The sequence below is a fragment of the Podarcis melisellensis genome, assembly GCF_964234715.1.
Source record: "Podarcis melisellensis genome assembly, chromosome: 3".
Lineage (NCBI taxonomy): Eukaryota > Metazoa > Chordata > Lepidosauria > Squamata > Lacertidae > Podarcis > Podarcis melisellensis.
In genome coordinates this window covers 28,023,089-28,036,223 of record NC_138530.1, presented here as the reverse complement: position 1 = coordinate 28,036,223, position 13,135 = coordinate 28,023,089, and the positions used below count along the sequence as shown (strand labels likewise).

At 36.5% G+C, this 13,135-nt stretch overlaps 1 protein-coding gene across 16 annotated transcripts in view; it reads left to right on the top strand.

The window, feature by feature from the left end:
* ESRRG (estrogen related receptor gamma) overlaps positions 1 to 13,135 on the top strand; it is a 473,643-nt gene that overhangs the window by 89,255 nt on the left and 371,253 nt on the right. For 10 of the 16 annotated variants that reach the window (XM_081904149.1, XM_081904141.1, XM_081904139.1 and 7 more), the window contains one exon: positions 11,036 to 11,144. The exons of 4 other annotated variants lie outside the window; for them this stretch is intronic. The gene's annotated coding sequence lies outside the window, so the exon portion shown is untranslated. Of the gene's footprint in view, positions 1 to 3,667; positions 3,686 to 5,322; positions 5,338 to 11,035; positions 11,145 to 13,135 lie in introns of those variants that run through there. 2 more of the 16 variants (XM_081904159.1, XM_081904160.1) reach the window with 2 other exon arrangements.

Below are 13,135 nucleotides of genomic sequence, written 5' to 3'. Positions count from 1 at the left end.
ATGACAGCCATTCCAAGAATAGGCCATCCTCTTAGGCAGTGCTTTTTTTTCTTAAAAAAGAAAAGAAAAGAAAGGTGCCGGTACTCATCATGAAGTTGTTACAGTAAATGCCACACTTTTTAACAAAAGAGGTGTTGGTAGTGCGTACCCTTGAATATCCCCTGAAAAAAAGCACTGCTCTTAGGACTTAATTATTGCATAAGAAGCTATTTATGACAGTGCAGTCCTATGGCATTTCAATTCCTTGTTCAGGATGTATTTTTCAGACCCCTCAAACACTTCCTGAGTAATTCCAAAGTTGGTGAGTGGCCTCTCCTGCACTTAAATTGATGCAGGGCATGCTACCCAGGTCAAAATGGCTGATGCCAACACCATTGTATTCTGTTTTTCCCTTCTGATAGCGAGTTTCCCTTCCCAATCTAGACTTTTAAGGTTTTCTTCCCAATAGTTTGACAGATATGTGCTCATCCCACACCACGAGGATGTGACTTGATTCAGCATTGGCAGACTCATTTTAAGTGTGGTAATCATGGCTCCTGGACAGAAAAGTTGTTTTAGCTACAGCTGCACAACTACCACTCTCCCAGCACAAGAATATTTGTAAAATCATGCTGGAATTACATATTATAAATTGTACATAAATGCTCACTTTTTGATTTGATGGAATACTGTGCACACCTGTAACTTGAAATAAAATCATCACCAAAATTTTATATTATCTTTGCATTTTTGTTGAATATAAAGCATAAACTGAAGATAATGCTCAAATCATTTTAGTTCAGATTCTGAGCAATTGGTTTGGGGCTCCAAGCCTTTGCTCGGCATTATGCAGGCATCAATCCTTTTTATGCTAAGGGCCAATATATCTTCAGATTATTTACAGAGCTGCAGATAAATTGCAGAATCTCCAAGACAAAAGATTGCTGTAAGCAAATTATTTGTCCAGTGTTCTTTTAGAATATACTCATATTGTATTTTACATGTTTTGAATAAGATTTTAAAACAGCTGTATAAATTTTTGTCTGGCTTTGAGAGGAAAGTCTCCTTTTTTGGCAAATAATGGGCTTCCCTCCTAGGGGAAAAATACCTTACAGTGTCAAGATCCCTAGCATTTGGGGATGTTTTCTACTAATTGAACCTAATACTTGCACTTTGAAATCTGATTCAGGAAATGTTAACAGGCAACTGTCAAGGATAGACTATTCTGGGACAGGCTGTGCTTGCTTATTACTTAATTTTGTACTCCACTAAGCATCTATTCATTTGCACAGTCTTATTCTCAACAGGAACACACTGATTTTTTCCCTGTTTCAATTTTCTTTTCAAAAATAGCTTTCTAGTGGATGTGTGAGTCCCATATATTTCCCCAAAAATCATTATTCATATTTTTAAGTTGTTAGCAACATTTGCTTCTACTATCTGCTACTTTAGCAACTCTTTTTCTTCTTCAGAGCTTATTTCTCTTTCCTGAGTGTGATTCATGTACTGTATTCATGATGTGAACATGATGATGTCATGATTATTGGTGAACTACTGACATTACAAAGGAAAATGAAACCCATTCAGATTGCGGTCAGGTCTTCGTAAGTGATTCCATAGACTAGTGTGGGCAACCTTTGGCCCTTCAGATGTTGCTGAACTGTAACTCTCATCTGTCCCAACCAGCATGGCCAGTGGCCACGGATGATGGAAATTTTAGCTCAGCAACTTTTGGAGGGCCAAAGGTTCCCCATACCAGATCTATGGGATATAGAAATCTAGAACATAAGTAATTGGCACATAGTGAACATGGTGATGTTGCTGAGTTCAAATTTAAGGCTATTGAATGAAATGTTTACTTGTATTTTTGGTTTGTTTGGTCACTCTACAAAGAATGAGAACAATTAAGTTGTAGTGGTAGCCACCAATTTGGATGGTTTTAACATAGGATCAAACAAATTAATGGAGGATAAGACTATCTTCTACCACCTCAGATAGAAGCAGTATGCCTCTAAATACCAGCTGCTGGGAATCAGAAGTGGGAAGCATGCTGTTACACTCATGTCTACCTTTCAGGCTTCCCGTTGCATCTGGTTGGCTACTGTAGGAACAGCATAATGGACTAGATGGGCTTCTGGTCTGATCAAGCAGGGCTCTTCTTAAATTGTTGGTGGTACTATTGAGGTTCAGATGTATATGAAATAGGCTCAATTTAAGTAACCTGCTTTAGAACTGTGGTCAAAATGATTGATTTGGTGATATTATATTGAGTAATGTAGAATGTTTTGTATAGTATGTGTTTAATATTTACATAACATTTGTATATTTATAGCTTGATCAATTTAGTCTTTAGATCTTTGTATTTTGAAATTGTAATCAAATTGTTTAATAATTAGAATGGTAAAATAAAAATGCTGATAGATGGACACTGTGCCTTTTGACACTGAAAATATTAAACTCACCTCATCCATTTTGCTCAGTCTTAATTTAGAATTCTAAGGTGATTGCTGATTGGGCAATTTTTAAAAAATAAGCCTAACATCTGTATCTTTTCTCTTTTGCTTTTTTAAAAATTCAAAAGTAAACTCCATCCAATTTGATGAAATCTGCTTCTAAGTAACTATGCAAGACTGGAGTAGATCAGGTCTAGTGGTCCCATGCCTTTTCAATGATGCCAGAGGGATGAAACCCACTTTTTGGAAAATCTTGAACCCTGTCTTTTTATACAGGCAGAATCAGAAGCGCCATGTGAAATAACCAGTACTCTTTGGCTTATTTTCCATTGAACACATCTGTGCTTGACTATAGGAGCTAGTGCCCTACTTGGCATTTTTCTTGAGCTTGAGTATCTGATGTTTTAATCTTGATTGTTTTGTGTTTTGGAGTCAAAGAAGGAAGCTGCACCAAACTTAATGCTGACACTATGGAGATAGTGTCTGCAGTGGAGTAATAGTTCTGCAAATTCATATCTATTGTATTTTATGCCAGTTTAACTGTCATGGCTTTCCCAAAGATTCCTGGGAAATGCAGTTTTGAGAGTCTGCTTCAAATTCTTTGCTGGCAATCCCTAGGCTCTTTCATTGGACTACAGGGGTTCTCTGGGGACAGATAATGTGTATTAACCCAGTTTTAAGTTTGCACTCAAACTCTCCGTTTTGAAAACATAAAGTTCCATTTTGCATATCACTCAACTGCTTGTCTCCTTAATTCCAATCGACATCTCACTTATTGCTAGAGTCAACACTCCAGTGGTAACAAAAAATAAAACCTTTCATCATCTATTGATTTGCCGTCTTGAAAAAAATGACAATAGGCTATTTTTGTCCAATTTCTCAATAACTAGAGCCATTTATTGGTTTTTCAGTTTTACTATATTGCACAAGAATGTATTTTACTGCATTTTCTGAAAACTGCAGTATCAAGATGCAATGTTTTGTAGTTTTTGCAAGCAAATTCAGAAATTGTATAGTCCAACTGAGAGCTATAAAGATACCTGCCATATTTGTAATAGTATCTTAATTCAAATTTAACTGCAGAGGGCAATCGGGCATTTGTTAACCTAGTAGACTGCTGAAAAATATCTTTAGACAAACTTGGTTTTTTAAAGTTATATTGTTTCATAAGTCATGGAAACATGAACATTGTGTTTGTGATTTTGTCACAGGAGTCCAGTGTGAGCTTGAGAAATAACTACAGCTTCAGCTAGGTGAGATTTGTACCTAAAGGTGCATATCCTTTTCTGTGATTTACACTTTCTAACATTCTAAACTACGGTACATTTTATGAGTTATGAATCTTGCTTGTTTAAATATATATATATTTTAAAAAACCTTCCACACAACAGGATTCCTGGTTCACATATAACACAAAGGAAGATTTTAGCCACACAGGAGTAGAGGTGACCATGCAAAAGAGGGAGCTTTGGGCTTCCTAAGGCTCACCCTTTTAGTGTTAAACTATGGCACCAAGACTTTTGTGTTTGTTAAACAAAGGAATGGGGTAAAAATTGGCGTTTCTTGAGTTTTATGTGGTTTCAATCAAAAAAACTGAACTGAACTGTGGCATCAGGATGATCGTCCAATAAGTTAATTTATCCCTTTCCGTGTAAATACAATGTAATTCTAAGTTGGAAAGGAAAAATATTCTTTATACAGCAGGATATAGATGATAGTACTAGCAAATGGAAAATGTGACATTCAGCTACAAGAAAAACAAGGAAGACCCAATAGAAAGAAACTCAAAATTGAATGTAGCATAAAGGGAAAAGAGAGTCATATATGTAACTAATACCATGCTATTTATTGAAATCTCACCAGTGACCTTTACAGCAGCAGTGCTTCAATGTATAGTTATGCAGAAAAGGAAAGTGATGGCTATTATAACGGGAACATATGATTGGATTTAGATTCATGGGGATGTAGGTTTTGAAGAGGTGCCCTTCATTATCTGTGGAGCATGTATATCTATAGTAAGACTTATTTCATTGTGGTCCTTGAAAATATGCTGCATTCATTCCTGCTTTTTTCCGGTAGCAAATTTGGGTGTTACCAAATACATATTGCTTTGGGTGTTACCAATACATATACTAGGGGAGATGTTTGTGACTGATTAGTAATTATAGTTCAGCATATTTTGTTTGGAGTTTATGTTCAATGCTTTGAGTTGAAGTTTCCAGTACAGTCTCAGCACTGTTGTTGTTAAACTTTGTATATCCCCTTCCTCAATAGACCACAAGGTGTTTCACAGCATAAAAATACAAGATAAAAAAGGTTTCTATCCATATTACTAATTTAATTTCAAATCTAATTAACGACTTATCCTTGTGGGGTATGTGGAGTAGAGATGAACTACATTGTTAATCCTAGAGTTCAAAATGTTGTCACTGTATTGTTTGTATCCCTTGGTTAGATAAATGAACAATCATAAGCTTTTTCATGCACATGCTTTTAATGTCATTTTTTTTGGCAGGTGAAAAAATTCTTATGAAGTCTTGAAAATACATTTAAGGCAATATTTGAGTAAATATTCACAAAATGAATTCAGTTATACAAGGGATATTCTACTTTATTTAATAATAATAATAATAATAATAATAATAATAATAATAATAATAATAATAATTTAAGTAGCTTGGGGGCTGGGGAGAACCCCAGTTCAAAACACTGGCTGCTTAAGGGTAGAGAACTAAATCTCTCTGCAATTTTATTTCAAATGCACAGGCATCATAGTAGTTAAATCAGTGATAGAAGTATGTCTTGCAATAACATTTAGTACCTTTTCAGCGATCATCTAACACCCGTGTCTTCATCATGCTTCACAGGCTACCAAACAGAAGCAATTTTTGTTTTCAAATACAAGGTGAGCTTCTAGAGGGATTTTTAAATAAAATATTGTTGTGAAAAGGAAGAGAGTACTGCATACAGGTGAAAGGTGGAGTTTTCCGGGGTGTAGAATGGAGTGTTTGTCTCTTTTCTTCACAGGAGGTAAAACATCATGGGGTATCTCACCTTTTCTACTCTCCTATTGTTTTCACATCCATCCCATTATAGGATCACGTGGATCCAGCACCTTCAATTCATTTCAGTTCTGTCACTTATGAAGCTAGATGTGTCTCAGTACTAAGTCTTCTCTACAGTCCCTTTGGGCATTCCTTATAGTTATTCTTGTTGCCAATGTTCTATTAGAAAATTCACCATGTACTCTTAAACCTACACCCCAGCTCAATTCCTGAGTTAAAGGCTACTGGAGAATGCTTCTGTTTTTCATATTTTAACAGGGTCTCAAGAGGTGGTAGTTGTTTAAATTTGCAAACTTTAATAGGGAATTTGCATTCTGTTCTTCACACAACTTTGTCTACTACAAGTCCAATTGGATTTTGTTTTCCTTAAATATTTTTTTGTTTGTCACACTCTTTTCCAAGTACTGTATCTCATCCTGAGCTGTAAATCATTATTATTTTAATTTACAAATAGGATCTGAGGCGAGGAGCTAAGTCACTTTCCCACAAAATGAGTCCATGTCCTAGGTGGAATTGAGCTCTGTTGAAGTCCTACATACAGCAACACTTCTATGTTTATAGCTTAGAGATGTTGAAGACAGAGCATTTTGTCCATAGAAATGCTTAGAGTTTTATTGTTGCAGGAATAGCTGCGTGCGCGCGCGCGCACACACACACACACACACACACACACTTGATTTTTGTTTCTTCCCTCCACCAATCTGAGATCTAATTAATATAGTCTTTACTCACCACCTTTATAAAAGCGGAATGCCTAGCCTTGTAGCCATCTGCCTGGACATAGAAGTACTGTTCTATTTTTGACCTGGACACCTATGCTTGAAGAACATCATGCAAGTTCAAAAGTTGATGGCCTTATACAAGCATCCCCCCACTTATGTGGGGATTATGTTCTGGGCCCCTGCACACATAACTGAAATCATGTAAAGTGGGGAGCAACCGACTTTAATTGGGGGGTGCACAGGTATGATAAAACCCTGGGGAAAGTGGAAAAGAGAGAGCTCATTTCATAAATACGCCCATAATGGGAAACCTTTGCTACTGGAAGCACTCAGAAAAAAACACCACACTTTTTAAAAAGATAACTCTTAACATTTGTTCTCCACCTTGATACTGTTTTAAAGAAGAAGAAAAAAATCTGGCGACTGTTTTCATTAAAAGGGTTTTAAATATATACATATAATAATTTAGATGGCAGTGGGATGGCAAAATGTACAAAGGCATGAAAACAGCTTTCAGTAACTCAAATAGCAATACTTAAGTGGATAGAGGGATATAATGGATTTATTAGCAAATCTCAAACTGGTTTGCAGAAGATGGGAGAGGGATGCCTCTTGAAGGAGCTACTGGAATTTAGATCGAGCAGATTGAAAGCTGCATACCCCTCAAAACCTAACGAGGGTGGGGTTCTGCTTGTTGGCACCTTTTAGGGCACAACCTGAGCTTCTGTCATGGTAGAACCTCACACTAGTGACATTCCTCTCTACTAGCATAGGCTGGCAGAGAGGTATCTATACATCATCTAACTGGCACTGGGATGGGGTTAGGATTGTGCAGCAACATGCTGTTTCAAATAAATGATTTTTACCCATGAAGAATGGCATCCTGAAACTAATACTGTACTGGAATTGCTAATAGACTCGTGTGCGCATCTGTCCAAAATATAATTTTGAAATATGTTCCAAAGCTTATTACCTCTGAATGAAAACAATACATGGATTTAAAAAAAAGGACTATACTGAAATGTATAAGTAGATGTGTTGTGCTATGTGTTTAGCTATGCTAGAATGAACTGTTCTTTAAAACAGCATTTTTAGATATTGTTATTTCCATTTCAAAGTAAAAATATCTTATATGAAAAGGTTCAATTCCCCAGTGAGAAAAAAGGTTGTATGAGTTTCCTGACTCACCTTTTTTCATGTTTTGATCATATGTGAAGATCAGAACACTCCATCTTTTTTGTCAACATTGCTGTGGGAAAAAATGTCAGTTGAACATTTCCCTAGGGATGTAAAGGTTCTGTCCTGTTGCGTTAGGCTTTGTTTTCCTTTATCCTTTGGTTGCTCAGACAGTGTGTTGCTGAATATGCATACTAGTTTTACATAACGTGGTAAATTTTCAGCATCCAAATAAACACAGATTTTTATTATTTCTGGCAAAAGTAAACCACATCTATCCATAAATGTACACTATTTAGGCCACAGGTTTTTTATGTTATTAAAAGTTGAGGAAGAACATAAAAGTTTGGATGCTAGAGCAGTAGGTTTTTTTTAAAGGTTCCATCTTGAAGCATAAAAATAAATTTGACTACTCAGTCCCAAGTACGTTTGTTCGGAATAAGGTCACTTCCAGATAATCTGTTCACTGAGCATTCATCATGATTTGTTTGCACAAAATTTGTGGGGAGATTAGACAGCACGAGTGGTATATTAAGGGTGCTATATCATCATCATCATTATGTAATAATAATTATGTGATAATAATAATAATAATAATTCCTGTCACTTTCCATTTCCCGAAAAGTCTGTTTTCAGGGGAGAGAGAGCAGGTTTGTTGTGCAAGAGCACCAGATCAGGTTTAATTACACAATCTGAATTTGCTAGTATGTGATTGAATCCTACACCAAAATAACCACAGTCTGGTAGCACCTCCTAGTAACAGCCTTATGCAGCAGTCTTAGGCAGGTCTACTCAGAAGTAAGCTCCACTGAACTCTATGGAAGTTAGTTCTGAGTAAATGGTTATAGGATTTGGCTGTAAGTGTGCTTAGGATAGCAGCCTTACTGAGGCTTTATCTGAAGAAAAAACTGTCTTATTTTTATTTGACTAGTAATCTATATTCTTTATTCTTATGTCATCTGTAGTGCCTTCCCCAAATGGTACTTTAATTAGCTTTTGTGTACAGTTTAACTTAGCCATACAGTTGTCATATGATCCAAAGATTGCCTGTTGTAGTCTTAAAGTCCCCTTGATACATACCCTGCAGAGAAACAGATTTCCCAGTGGAAGTAAGGAATTCATTCACATTATTCCTTTTTCTTTTTGCATGATAGTTTAGCTGCACTCTGTATGCACTATATTTATTAATTAATCACCTCTTCTCATCACTGTTTTGGCAAGTGTCCTATACATTTAATCACTATAACACTTCTGTACACATTACAACCCTTTTAGATATCTAGATTTAAAATCCTACTAGAACATTCTGAGTACTAAATCATACAGAATTACAGTATTATTAGAAGCATTAAAAGATAAGAAGCTTTATTATACATTTTGGGAGACCGTAACACAAACAACTGTAAGGAGGAAGGAAAACTTTATTCCTAAAAGTGATCTCTTATCACAGTATTACACAATAATCATTTTGTAGTTGCTTCACTAGCAACAATGTATCTTCTTCTTATTTTTCATGTTAATCAGTAGCCAGTCTTCAAGACTTAAAATCGGGAGGTTGGGAAGGGTGTGTGTGAGCACCCAGAAAAATACGAAGGCAAACGAATATTACCATGCCACATTGGTAATATATGAAATGGGCTTCAATGATTTATCACCTGTTGAAGTGAGTTGATGAGGGGAGTAAAAGCTCTTAATGTAACATTGTTTCATCCTTGAACCTAAAGTAAGTGACCATATATACAGTATTGGGGTGGTTCTCACTCGTGTCTGGTATTCATGGTTCCAAAGATTGTGAGTGATTCAATATAGTCAGTAGTAGGATAGAGACAGGAGAGGGAGACTACAGATCATGTGACAGGGACAAGAAGGAGAAGTACCTCACATTTCATGATTCTCCTCTGATATAGAAAAACTGTTTTATGCATTATGTAAAATGAGGTGATAGAATTTTAGACTTTACCATTTCATACTGTAGGGTGTAATGTTTTTGAAAATGGCAGTCCCATGTTGCATTCATCCCTCAAAAAAACACTCAAGTGTACTTCCCTGTGTCATGGCATCATCATGACTCCCTGCCCCATACCCCATCATTGGCTAGTGTGGTAATGGATAATTGAAATTGCATAATAGCTATGTGCCTGAATTTTACAGAGATTGGGTGGTATTAACTTGACACAAAGTTGTTGTTTTACTTGCAGTGCTATCCTGAGTATTTTTACTTCTCTACTTTAAGGGTTACAAGTAGCTAATGAGGGTTTGAGGGGGAGGAGGTGTTCTGCTTTTGTATATTCTGTTTGAAAGGTGGCAACCTAGGCACTGAATAGATTACTTTAGGCTAATAAACTATTCAGAGGTAAACTATTAGAGTTCAACAACTTTTTTATTATTATTAAAACATTCTACTCTCCTTGTGTAGTAAAATAAACCATCATGTTCTAGTTGTAGGCACATGGAAATCCTTTCTCCACTGGCAAATGCCTCCAATATGGCTCCTAAGAAATGGGAAATCCTTTTTAAATACATGTGAGATTTATAGCCAGTTTCTAAGGCTTTTTTTTTAATAGTATGCAGAATGCAAGACTAAACACAATCTGAAGTTAATTGCGTTCTTAGGAAAGAAAAGTTCAGTTTCTGAGGATTGATTTAGAGTCTTGGTTTACCAAAGAACATGCGCCAGGAACTGGTGGTGGTTGCCATTTACAAAAAGCGACACCCTGACACAACACAGTGCTCTTCTCTATGTTGGGTCTTGCCTTTAGTATGGACAGAAAGGTGTTTGGTTAATTTCAAATTCTAGTTTGTGCATTAACCTCATACACTCCAGCCCATGTTGCTATACTGAATCAGATAACTGGTTCATCTAACTCAGCATTGCTACACTGACTAGCAGCAGCTCTCCAGGGTTTCAGGTAGGGACTCTTTCCTTGAATTAAAGGATGGCACATTACATGCCCACAGGATTGTGTCAAAGATTTATCAATAAAGCATTCTGGATGGTTGTGGGAACAACAGAGCCCCCTTTCTGTTTTATGAATACTCTTCACTGCCTGTTTATAGCTACTTCTGTTTCTCTTATAAAAGAGTAATTTATTCCTGAAGTATCTCCAACCAATCAGGCCTTATGTAGGGAAATTGTGATTATATCACATTATCATATAGTCAATTCCTACACATTATTGTGTCACACTGCCACATATGAATGAGGTCAGTACTGCTGCCCTCATTCTGAATAAGTGAACATGTTCATTCACCACAGATCATAAATCCACCCAAATAATCACCAAGTCAGCATATGTGTGCATGCATGTGCACATCATAGAGGAGAAAGGGAGATTTTACAAAACATGTGTCATTGTTTTGGCTCAATATGGATACATATTTACTGTTTAGTACACCACACTGGAATTTAATTAGAATAAAGTATGTCAACTGTATATTGAAATGCATAGGGGCAGCAACATTTATGCTTCTTGCTCTATGTATTAACTGTCCTCTAGTGAATTATTTAACCAAATACTTTAAAATCAAAGTGCTAAAATAATCCTCAGACACTTAACACCTGATCCATTTTTTGATCTTGTTGGTAATGGATACTTCCACATTAAATCTGTATATAATTCTTAGCATTTTACTTTTTCAGAGTTGGACAGAAAATACCTCTTTAAAAACTCAAGTAGATAGCATGCGACCCTGTCCTGGTTCAAGCTTGGATAAAGAGAAGTAGTGGCTGAGTCAAGCAGTCCCTGCAGGTGAGATTTTCAGGGAGTTACAAGGGAATGCAGGAATACGGGTATATGTGTTAACACACAGTATAGCTTGAATAAGGCACTAATGATTATTTATACAACTAATCTTGAAGAGCTGAACAATATTGCCTTGCAAAATGAGAAATCTCTTATATCTGTGTCTGTTGTAGTTGGCCTTTGAAATAAGCATGTTGTGTGGTATAATTTGTAATGTTCCTTTCCTTCACCTACTTTGGAGGATTTGAAATCTGCTTACCTTATCTAAACCATAGGAAGTCAACATAATACTCTACAGATGTTGTTGGGCAACAATTCCCTGGCAGCTTTGCCAATGGGCAGGAGAGATGGGCTGTGTAGTTCAACAGCATGCTCACTAGTACTGATCTAGAACCATTGAAGTGGATGCAGCTTGTGCCATGTAGTGTGGTTTGCCAGTTTCTTGTCAAACCTTTCTGCAGTCCCAAATCATATATTTGAGATGCTGTTTAGGCAGATTTCAAAGAAACCTAAAACAAACCTTTCAGGTGTGTTTTAACCACAACTCCCATTATCCCTGGCCATTGGCTATGCTCCTGAGGCTGATAAGAGTTCACCAAAGCATCTGGAGGGCACCAGGTTGGAGAGCGCTGTTCTACATTGCTTGGCAATGGCTCTTCAGGGTCCATATGTGGGAATATCTGGAGATGCAAGTTATTGAACTTAGGACCAGACAAGTAATATGTTCAAAAATGAATATGCTAGGGTAAAGTGAAAAAATGCATGTATTAGTGAAAATAACACACAAAATGGATAATATAAGGGGGAATTGCTTAGCAAAATGTTATATTACATACACTAATGTCTATATTAAGAGATTGCAAACTAATTGCAAACTGATGTGACCTGAACTTAACATTAGAAAAATTAAAAACAAAGAAACCAGTATTGACAGATCTGCCTGTTCCTAGCTAGCAGCAATAGTATCCCTCATGTGAGAGCACTACTAGCTCAGAGAGTTTTATCCTTTATTTTATATATGAATTCCATGTTTTCTTTGAAGAGATCCTACACAAAAACACTCCTGATTATAAGCATGGCTATAAGTAGCTTGGCTTCCTTGTAAACTATGAAATGCATATTTAAGTCACGCTTGAAACAGATGATTAAGACCTTATACTCATATAGTTTTGTAGAAATGAAAGACATATAATTATCAACAGGGGAAAAAATGAAAAGCAATCCAAAATATGAAGAGCACCCATCAGCCATTTGGCAAAAGCTCTGACTTGAGGTGGAGAGGGAAGAAGATAGAGAATAATGAATTCATCAAACTGTAAATGCACAAACCAATGGAGCGCTTAGACTTCAATTCAAGGCAAATGGAAAGAGAGCCCCCATTACTGTTGAGATATACAGACACAGCCCCACTAATCATTTGGTCATGCTTGGGAGGCAGCAAGTCATCACAGGCCATGACATGAGGAGAACAGTGCGTCAGGATTTGTTGTAAGAAAAAAAAATGTTTATTTAACATCCATATCCGAAGTCCTTGTCCCTCATCATCCTTTCTCCCTCAATACACATACCTGGAGAAAAAGTTCACAGAGCCCTGTTAAACTCTTTCAGCTAAACAAAATCTGTCAATCAAGGAATATACTAAGGTATTTGAAACCTTATATCATGTCAATCCAATATTCTAGAAGTGTTAAATTAGTCATGTGGATATTACAACATGTGAATGACTGTAGACTGCGTAGGTAATTATATGAGATCTCTGAGTAAGTGCAATACTTTTAAAAAATGCAAGTGGACCTTAAAATCTCAATGAAGCTGAAAATATAATTTTAGCCATGAACACCGTGAAAAAAATATTTAGCGGAAATGTGTGTAGCATGATCCATACTAAGTCCGTGGGCCCATTCTGCTAATCACATGTGCCAAGGTTTTCAGACATAACTATTAATTAGTTATGGTATTGTAAATGTGAAATCCATGAGTGATCAGAAGGTGATAAG